General features: G+C 37.6%; 1 long non-coding RNA gene across 1 annotated transcript; it reads right to left on the bottom strand.

Moving 5' to 3' along the window:
- Nucleotides 1–210: 210 nt before the first annotated feature.
- On the bottom strand, nt 211–7,089 carry LOC128806741 (uncharacterized). Its single transcript, XR_008436928.1, has 3 exons — nt 6,904–7,089; nt 3,322–3,522; nt 211–1,293 (listed from the first exon to the last, which is right to left on the bottom strand). It is a non-coding gene; the product is annotated as an uncharacterized LOC128806741 (long non-coding RNA).
- Between the last annotated feature and the right edge of the window lie 1,882 nt (nt 7,090–8,971).

The following is an 8,971-nucleotide window of genomic DNA, read 5'->3' as shown; positions in this document are numbered from 1 at the left end:
GGCAAAAAAGCAAGCCAGCGAAAAGCAGAGAAAAAAGAGAGGAAAACAGAGCCAGCAAAGCAGGCAGCCAGCAGCAAGCCAAAGCAGCCAGCAAGCCAAGCAGCAAGCCAGCAGCCAGCCCGGGGGGGGGGGGGGGAAGGAAGACAAAACAAACTGAGAACAGGGAACAGAAACCACGATTGGGATAATGAGCATGAAAATGTCCTGTCCCCACGACACTATTCAGTAAATATAATACTCATGAGGAGTACAGTGTGTCACGCATACTGTGCATACAGTCTGTGTCCACAGCTTTACACTTGTCTCTATCGTGTCTCCTTTTTCCAGTAAGAGATGTAACAAGAGGACCTTTCTTAAATGTTCTTTAATTCATTTCTCACCAATATTTCAAAATAATCTTGTTGGTTTCTGTAGCAGTTCTGTCCTTCCCACAGACTGCATTGAAGAACTAGCAATAGCTCTGAGGGACAATCCTGTGGTTCAACACCCCTTAGAGTCACAGTTTATACACTGAAATTTGTACTGCCTTTCACAGACAAAAGCATACTGAAGAGAACATTCAAAAGAGCTCTGCTACACTGTAAGATCTTGAGAGAGGAAGTGCTATTGTTCGAAACACTCCAAGCATAGTTGGAAGTAGCAGATGAAAAGATATTGTACCCATTACTTGAAATCAGTTAATATGATAGGTTTGTAAAACATCTGTACTATGTACCTCTCAACACCTGCCTGGCTGAGGTAACAGAAGAGCCAGGAGCTGGTATCACACCCAGTATTCTGCAGGACAGAGGCAGAGGAATAGCTTAGACTAGAAAAGTGACATCCTATGTACTCCAAGGAGCTTGTAGTTGGCTTGAGCCATATACCCACTAAAGCAACAGCTCAGAAGACAAACTTGAGTCAGTAGCTGGGACTCTGCTCATGAGTACCACTGGTCACCATCTTTTGTAAGCAGCTGTGCACTCACAGACCTACCCTGCCTTTCCTCTCCTGTCCCCAAGGCACACTTCTTTGCATAAGCTTCTTTGATTGGAGAGGGAGGAGTCTTCATCTTCCATCCTACAAGAACATTATGAATATTCTCCTAACTCTCCTTTCTATAATTCAGACCCTTTATTTCTTATCCCATGCTTAGGGAACATACAGAAAGTTTATTTTTATCTTCTCTATTGATACCATTTCTATCCTTCGATGTCCCGTTCTTCAATCTTAAAAATTCTAGGTGAACTGAACACCAGGTACACATCAGGACTGGGATTTACTCAGAATGTTCAGGTCTGATGATTGTAATTTCTGGAATTCAAAATGACAACAACAGAAAATTAGCAATCCCTTTTAGGACAGATGTAGAAAAACTAAGCCAAAACATTCCCTTGCTTTTCCAAGTGTAACCTTAAGATTTCAGTATTAATAGTGAATGGTAAGAATGTGTTTGTGCTTTTCAAAAATCTTTGAACATCATAAAACAGAAAAGAAAATGCCCAGTAGGTAGATTATGGTGACTCTTAACCCTAGTAGTAAACAACAATTAGTAGATGGTGGAATATGCTGCATAGCAAGTTGTACCAACACGTCATAATAGCAGTGGGGAGAGAGTATTCCTAAAATAATAAACACCTGACTACAAACATGTCATCTAAACAAGGACTTCGTGGTCTGTATTTATTATATAACTCTGAGTTGAGAGCTACTATTATAGCTACTATGGATTTTATTTTTATCACATCATATTTTGAAATGAAATGAAAACAGCAGTTGGTGAAAGTTACACTGGCAGTACTCTTTTTCTGCTGACAGAGGTTATTTCAACCAAGGGCATATAAAGAGAAGATAACTATGACAGACTAATAAAAAACAGTTTGTATACAGATACATCCATAGTGAGGCATAGCAGTGCTTTTTGACTAAATCTCTTCCAGGGTAAATAAAGTCAACTTCCTTCCAGGAATTCCTCACAAAGTGGCCTTGTGATTTAGAAGTCTTTCTCAGTCTTGTCAGTCTGTGTCCAGCTTGGCAGCACATTGTATTGGCCAGATTTTTTGACTTTTTTGTGGTCTCTAAATAATATGGAAGCAGCTTTTCACATCTCTACTTCCTACTGCTCTTGTCTTTTCCATGGGAAATAACAATTTAATAGGCTTCTCCAAAAGATATCAAAACAAATACTATGAAAGTGACAACGTCTCTCAAAGGTAACTGACTATTCAAGTATTAATTTGAAAACTGGATTTTTAGAAGCAGTTGTCAGTGTTCTGGACAGCTTCTTTATATTTACCAGCTTTTCAAACTTTGCTAACTCCTGCTGCAGTTGTATGACCACATGACCCATGACCTTCCTGGCTCCTGCAAAAAATTGTACTTTGAATCATATTACTGTAATTCCCCGGGTTTTTTGTGTGGATTTTTTGGGTTTTTTTTTTTGGTTGGTTGGTTGGTTGGTTGGTTTTTTTTTTATCTTGAGAGTGTCTCAAATTAGCAAAGACACAAAAAGAAGAGAGGCACTTTTTTGCATTGGACATTTTCTCATGGCTTAGTTGCTGATGAATAAGTCACTGTACCGATCCAAACATATCAGCTTGCCTATGTGTAATTTCTCTCAGTAAAAAAAAAAGAAAGTTCTAATTTTCCAAAAGACACTACCAGCCATCTGAAAAAGTCTGGAAGCCCTCTAGTGCATGCACAAGTGCAAGAGTTTTGTGCATAGGAAAATGCTACATACAAATAGGGTTTGCTGTTGTAATAATGAATGGTAAAAATTGCTATAGGAATAATGAATAAAATAATGGATCTTATGTGGGTGACAATGGTATTTTGATTACTATTTTGCTCACACTAAGTTTTCAATGGGTTGATGTTATTACATCAGGAGAGGTATTTTTAATTTTCAATAAAGTAGCTGACTATATTTACTGTAATTTAGAGCTACTCTGGAGCAAATTCTAGAGGAGAGCTATCTAGAAAATTTGTTTGCATTGTGAAAACATTACCTACTTGTTCTTCCATGTGATGCAATAAAGAATGTAATAAGAAATTTTAATTTCACAATTAGCAGAATATTTCTAGAGAAATACTGAGCAACTTAAAACAGAAAATTTACAATTATGTTAATTTTCTTAGTTTTCCTTAAATAATTATTCTCCTTATATGGGCAAAATGAGGAGAAAATATAAATTGTTCACTTGAAAATGGACACTTTTATCCTTATGTTATTTACAATATGACAAAGTTCTAGCAAGGAGCAGTTGGTTTAATATTGTCACGTAGTGCAGGTTACAAGTAAAACCTAAGCTTTCTTCTAAATTTGAACTTGATCTACAATACCTGTGAAAGTATAAATCTCTCTTGTCTTTACCATGGGCATGGCTTTCCATTAATTCATCTTGGATCTGTGATGCGCTGGGCTCACCAAGTGAATCAGAAACATCCATGTGGCAACATTTCCTCCAAGTTAGCTAAAGCTGTACTTGTGCTTTGTCTCAGTCTTGGTCTATCTTTATTTATTTATCTTGGTTTACACTGGCTCTAGAAGGTGAAATGATCAGATATAATGTCTGCTGGGGTAAAGTTTCACCTTCAAAAATGTTTAAGTATACATGAACCATCAAAATTAGATTTTTTTCACTGTGGTATCTTGTGGACACTTTTAATCTGATACTAGGTTTGCTAACCTTAAATTAACCATTTAATGAGAAACCAGCCTTGGATTTTCCTTTGTGAAAAATACCTGAGAGAATCCAAAAGTCTAAGTGGTATCTTCATATCTACCTACTGGATTATTTTTATTTGTTCAAGAAATTGATATAGAAATTGTGGCATAAGTAGTTAAGTTAGAATATTGACAAAATTTGCTTGGCAGGTTGGAGTCCAGCAGAAATTGTCTTAGAAAAACTGTAGAAAAACTTGAAAAATATTATAACACAGACAATAACTTTATAAAAGCAAAGATAGAGAAAAAAAGCAACAGTTACTAAATATTTTGTTTGATATCACTGACTTGGGTCCTTTTGTTAACTGATAAAGTGGTTTGATTAAAAGGAAGTGTAGAATTTAGGTTATTTGTGGACCAGATAAATTCAACAAGTCAACTTGCTTCTATATCCAATGAAAAGGAAAGCACAGAAGTACATATCCTAAGTGCATATCAAAAGTGTTTTGACACACAATTAAACTGTAACAGTGTAAACCAGCTAGTGACAAGTTAGATAGATAAGTCTGAAGATGAGCCATGAGAAATTGCCACATCAGAGTAAACAGAAAAAAAAAGGAATAAAGCAATTTTCCAAGTGCATCAATCTGCCTATGTGCAATTCCACTTTGCTGAAACTACTTTCCAATCATACACACTTTTCCATCAGTCCACAAGTATCAGCACTATATGGTGTTCCCTTTTTCCAGGGTTAGTTTTGTGTCTTCTTATTCAATGGGTCTGTGTTAGCTCACAGGGAGTGAATATGGATTGTTAGAAGCTGGAGTCTCCCATGGATTACCACCTCAGCTTCTCTATTGGATAAAGTAAAAATGTCAGGATAAGACATAAATTCCTGATGCAGTAAGCTGACAGTATCTCATTTTAAATTATTTTCTGCTTGTCTTGTTAATTCAGAGCCTCTTAAAAGTGGAAGACTTTCAGATTCCTTGTTAAATTCCAGCTGATAAATACTTTCTGTGGAATAGATAAGATGAAAATCTCTAGAACAAAAAGTCTTATCTTAGTGTCTTTCAGGATGGAAGTTCCTAATACACACAATGCCAAACCACAGCAAGTGACAATCAGTAAGTCCTATGCCAGTAATAATAGCTGCTACTGGCTGCTAATAACTGCTCTCCAGAACTGGCATCTAATGCCAGTTTCCCGATTCTTTCCACTGTGCAGTTGCCTAAACTTGGTGGTATAAATCACACGCAAAGTATGAGGACTACGTGAGTAAGTATTAGTCAGTTATTCCCTTAAAACTTGTCTACAGAAGCTATGTCACAGCAATTTATCCAACATTAACTAAGGTCTGAATGGATTGTTAAACTGCATTACACCTTTGGCTGGATGCTTTTATTCAAAATTTAGTTAGCCTTTGGTCACTTTGATATGATTCATTCTTATCTGGTTTACTTTAGCAAAACAAAGGTGGATTGATAAACACCAGGAACGAAAAGAATTATTTAATGGAAGCAGTAATCACTGCTAGTATATGAACAAATGGGCATGAAATTGAGTTTAGAAGCTACAAGATAATTCTTAACTCTCACAGCAACCAAACTCTGGGGCAATTTTTTTAGTAGAGTAATATGAGCAAAATACCTAACTAGTTTTAGAAAAATTCAGTCAGTTTATGAAACAGATTGTATGGCATGCTTGCAATTACAAGGATTTAATGACCCTGAAAATGCCTTTCAGGAAAGTTCCCACAATAATATTTACATCCAACTCTACCTCTTTCAAGATTTCAAAATGTACATAATTTACATAGAATATGTTTTACACTATAAAATATTGAAACAAATGCTTAATCTTTCAAACTGAGCATGTAGGCTCAGATTCACTTAGAAACACTTTCATGTTGTGGTGTTTATTCTCCCTTGTTTCATTTTTTTATTTGTAACCTGAAAGCAGTAATACCTTCTTGTCTCACAGGGAGCAGTGAAGGAAAATTCATGGCTATTTATAAAATGCTCACTGAAGTGATAAAAACAATCTCTTCACAAGGAAATCAATAAAGCAATACAGATCTAGACAGTGTATGGTAAATAAAGGCTATGGCCACACACAAACTAGAGCAGATAAAAAGCTGCTTGTTCACTGTGTATCTGTCTTCCAGGGGTCCTGCCAGGAAATATATCTGAGGATCTTGTAAGAAATTACCTTAGTGATAAGCACAACAGACTGCTTTAATTTGCACTGGCAGCATTGTTTAGGACTCTAAACACATATTTACAAGCCAATGACCTGGTAAGCAATAATTCAATGTAATTTAAAATTCAAGGGATTTTTTGTGAAATCTCTGCTCCATTGTTTGAGTTTACTGCAGAGCTAAGGAAGTAAAACATCTGAAATTACTGGGTAATAATCAATTCCCTTTCTGGCTATAGGTTATTATTAATATGCCACCACATCTTTAAATGTATTTGAACTAGAGTGGATATCATAATATGTCGCTATTTACCTGTAAATACACACTGGAGCTCTCAAGTACACCCACTGACCTCATATGAATGCACTAAGCTGATGTGGGAGCATCCACACTGCAGTAATGATAACCATCTATGTCTACAATCCCAAATCCCCACTGGCACTGCTATTTATGTGGATTTGGCACTGGAATCATCACTGGGTGTGATTCTCCTCTGGGGAAGAGATTCTCCCAGAGAAGAACCATACCCAGGTTTTCATATTCCATTAACTTGAGGTGCTCTGGAAAATGTTTGATAGCATGCTAATGGCAATTTTCCCTCTTTCTTTCAGGTCTTCATTGGCAAGTTTTCAGTCTGCCAGCATGTTTAGTTGGCAGTTCACGAGTTCCTCTCTTTCATGTGTCCTAAACAGTGCCTGTAAGAGCACAGCAAGCTGAGTTGTTCATGCTTGTACTTGCAGAGTTATTGCAGTCATGAACAGATAGAGAGTTTGAAATACACAAAGAGCTCTGCAACTGGTTTGGAGTCATCAACAGCTCTTGTGTCATCGGACCTAAGTCAGGGAAATGCTTGAAATTTCAGGGAAGTGTGGAGAGGTGCAAGAGCATACATGGTCACTTGGAGGCTTGCACCATGATAATACTTACTGGATTTAGTTATGAAAAGTATTTACAAAGATAGGAAAGAATAATCCAAGTTCTTGTCAGAAAGACAGCTACTGAAAAAAAATGTACTTCTAATATCAAAATTATTTTAGTACTTAAAAGCAATACTTACAGAGTATTCACATCTCATCGATGACCAAAGTGTTGAGAAACTTCTAATTTAAAAACATACTTGTCTTCATATCATCACAAAGATAACAGAATTGTCATTATTTTTGTTTTCATTAGTGGTGGTTTCCAGCAGAGAAGGCACTAAGTGGTTTAGGGCACTTAGTGGCATTAAGATCAGAGTGGAATTTAATTCACTCTTCTGTGTGACTCCAGAGCTGGTCTGAAGCCATTGTTTTAAACTGAATTTTTACAGTTAGTGTGTGGGCACTTACTATTTACAGGAGCAAAAGGTAGGACTGACAGGTGAGGATCACATTCTTTTGTTAATTGCCACTACCCTGGATGACCTGAATTTCGAAGTTTTCCTTTTTCATGTGGCGGTTCAGGAGATGCTATAAAAAACACCTGCAGATCTCTGGGGAAACAAAAGGATATACCTGTGTGGAGAATGTTCAGTGTTATTAGCTCCACACAGAAAAGCTATCAGTAAGATTTCTCAACCAAGCATTATCTCTGGTGACTATGATCTTTGTAGTTACTTTTCCATAGGATACCAGGGAGAGGGCAGTTTAAGTACACTTAAGGCATGCTGGATGGTTGCTTTGCATGCTTGGAATCAAGACCATTCATACTATTGGACAATTGGACAGAAGGATAAAAGTGCAAATGTGTATGTAATGGCCAAGTCAGGAGTCAGCAATGCCTCCCACTCACCTGATCAGCCTTACCTCTCCAAACAGCTCACATGCTCTGCTTCAACACATCTAATTAAAGTGCACAGAGTGCTGCATTAAGGCAGCTGTGCTCTTTCTGGCAGCCAGGGTAACTCATTTACAGCTTGGTCAGGTATTTTTGCATGCACTGATGTAGAGGCCTAATTGAGGCAATTGTTATTGCCGCACAAACAAGGCAAACAAAATAATGCTTTTTATAGTTACAGGCTGCTTACAGAATGGACTGTCATGCATGAAAAAAAATGAATGGGAAACGTAAGATTCTGGATATGAATTATTTACAGTTGCAATGGGATTACAGTAGCTGTGGTTGGTGACAAGCTGTGTGATATTCTCTTCTTTGTCAAACACCTCTGTCAACTTGAATGTTCCAATAAATCAATGTTAACCGATTAAATCACTTTAAAGTAACTGAGTTTTGGCAAAGCCTGTTACCACCTTATGTCTTGCAGCAGCTTGCTCTGCCCTCCCCAGAGATGATTCCTCTTTCCTACAGCACCTGAGCCAGCAAAAGTGGTAGATCCTGCAAAGAAATAGAACTCCACATCTTTTTCTGCCAAGAACCTATGTAATTTCAAGGCAGTAGTTACAGACTTCCTTCATGTAGAATTTTATTCCATCTGACATGCCAGTATGTTTTGAAATTTCTACTAGCTACATGGGCACTCCGAAGAACAGACCATCAGCAGCTGTTCACTGAATGTAACCAAAATGTTTTCAGTGTGTGGCCAGGAGAGCAGGACATGCTAGAATGCAGGAAACAGTGGAAAGCAATGCCATGCATACAGATGGGAAGGAGAGCACAACTGAGTCCCGCTGCTCAGCACAGCCCTCCCAGCTCTCTGTAAGGAATTCATTGTTGCCACTGGACAAGTACTGGTAACCCCAGTCTATTTCAATAGGGACCAAGAGATCTGCAAATAGCATTTCCTGGTGGGTTTTTTCTTCTTCTTTCTTTTTCAGCAGAAGATGATCTTGAATCAGGAATCCTCTCACTTTCATGTGAAAGGCCATGTGACTTCATTTTAAGGGCAGCCTTCAAGGGTGCCCTGGAAGGCAGTAAGATCAAAAAGGACAATATGGGACTTCTTTGCAATGGTTATTGATGAAAAAACTTTCTGAAGTTCCTGATGGCAGTGATTTGTTTAAGACAATTTGGGCAGTTTCTCAATAGCCAGAGGCTTACTTCCTAAAAAACAAGAGGAAGTGTTTGCTAACTTTGATTAGCCCTGTGGCTAGAAAACGTGATGTTTAGATAGGCCAAACTGCCTTCAGTGATGTAAATGACTGTAAAAAAGTAAGAACATCAGTTTCCCTTAAGAACTGTCAAGGGTG

This window comes from Vidua macroura, chromosome 4 (genome assembly GCF_024509145.1).
Source record: "Vidua macroura isolate BioBank_ID:100142 chromosome 4, ASM2450914v1, whole genome shotgun sequence".
Lineage (NCBI taxonomy): Eukaryota > Metazoa > Chordata > Aves > Passeriformes > Viduidae > Vidua > Vidua macroura.
This window is presented reverse-complemented; position numbering and strand designations above follow the sequence as displayed.